The sequence below is a fragment of the Phyllobates terribilis genome, unplaced genomic scaffold (assembly GCF_046119375.1).
Source record: "Phyllobates terribilis strain yellow unplaced genomic scaffold, ASM4611937v1 Scaffold_2__4_contigs__length_985480577, whole genome shotgun sequence".
In the NCBI taxonomy this organism is placed as follows: Eukaryota; Metazoa; Chordata; class Amphibia; order Anura; family Dendrobatidae; genus Phyllobates; species Phyllobates terribilis.
In genome coordinates this window covers 22,968,196-22,969,982 of record NW_027362762.1, presented here as the reverse complement: position 1 = coordinate 22,969,982, position 1,787 = coordinate 22,968,196, and positions in this window count along the sequence as shown.

The window sequence follows — 1,787 nt, the reverse complement described above, 5'->3', positions numbered from 1 at the left end:
CAGGGGCCGACACTATAACGGCTTTATACAGGAGCCGACACTATAACGGCTTTATACAGGGGCCGACACTATAACGGCTTTATACAGGAGCCGACACTATAACAGCTTTATACAGGGGCAGACACTATAACAGCTTTATACAAGGGCTAGATGATTTCCTCGATACAGAGCATTGTGGGTTATAGTTGTATTGGACACAATGTACAGTTGGGGGAGGAAAGTTGAACTTGATGGACCAAGGTCTTTATTCAACCTACGTATCTATGTGTAACTTACGTAGAAAGCCGCAGAATGGCGCCATATAACAGTAAATAAATAAAATGCACGAGATGAAGCAAATTTGAAAACTAAGCAAGCCAAGAGCCATCGCGAGGCGAAGAAAACGAAGTGAGCAGAGAACCACAGCGAGATGAGGCGAAGAAGAGAACGAAGTGAGCTAAGCGCCACAACGAGAAGGGGGTGAAGAAAACTAAGCAAGTTGAGAGCCAGGCGCGAGAGAAGGTGAAGAAGAGAATGAAGCGAGCCACTGTGAAACTAGGTGAAGAAAACTTAGCAAGCCGAGAGCCACAAGAAGAGGCCAAGAAGGAAACGAAGCTAGATGACCCACCGTGAGAAGAGGCGAAGGAAAGGAGACTAGCCGAGAGCCACCGTGAGAAGAGGCGAAGGAAAGGAGACTAGCCGAGAGCCACCGTGAGAAGAGGCGAAGGAAAGGAGACTAGCCGAGAGCCACCGTGAGAAGAGGCGAAGGAAAGGAGACTAGCCGAGAGCCACCGTGAGAAGAGGCGAAGGAAAGGAGACTAGCCGAGAGCCACCGTGAGAAGAGGCGAAGGAAAGGAGACTAGCCGAGAGCCACCGTGAGAAGAGGCGAAGGAAAGGAGACTAGCCGAGAGCCACCGTGAGAAGAGGTGAAGGAAAGGAGACTAGCCGAGAGCCACCGTGAGAAGAGGCGAAGGAAAGACTAGCCGAGAGCCACCGTGAGAAGAGGCAAAGGAAAGGAGACTAGCCGAGAGCCACCGTGATTAGAGGCGAAGGAAAGGAGACTAGCCGAGAGCCACCGTGAGAAGAAAACTAAGTGAGCAGGAAGTACAAGATAAGGCGAAGAAGAAAAGTAAGCAGGCTGAGAGCCAACGCGAGACGAGCCGGGGAATTAAACAATCCATTTTATTCTTTTTGTGATTGATTGGTATATACAAAGGTACAAGCTGCCTCTGTTTTTGGTCATGGATGGGGTTGATGACCTCTTGGCTTGTATCATTATTGCCTTCTAACAGCGAAGGATTAGCGGTGGGGAAGCAAAGACTCAGCGATCGCTTTGTGCGGTGAGTAAAGAATCCTGCACAACTGAAGATGAGATTTTGATGTTGGGGGTCGTTTTTATTTCTGAAATGGGGCTAACATATCCTTAATGTGACAAAATTGGACTGGGCTGAGCCAGACTGAATTTAGTGAGTGAGAAGATGAGGTGCCCAGTACGCAAATCGCCGGTCCCTTTCAAAAGATCTTCTCAGGTCTGTGCGCCCAAGCCCCAGACTCCTGTCCAGTCTGTTGACTCATTACCGGCCACATGTGCCGCTGGTCCAGTCCCCAAGGCAGGAGAAGATCTGAACCAACATACAGCAGCTGGGGTCACTGGCTATGAGGAACATCATATGGAGCAGGCACTCGAATTACAGCGGACGGAGGAACAAGGAATGATGGGAAGTGAAATTACATGATGACGACAGTGGAGAAGCAGTGAACTCCTGCACCAATAGAAAAGAATCTGAAGAAAAGGGTCACAGCCGGGA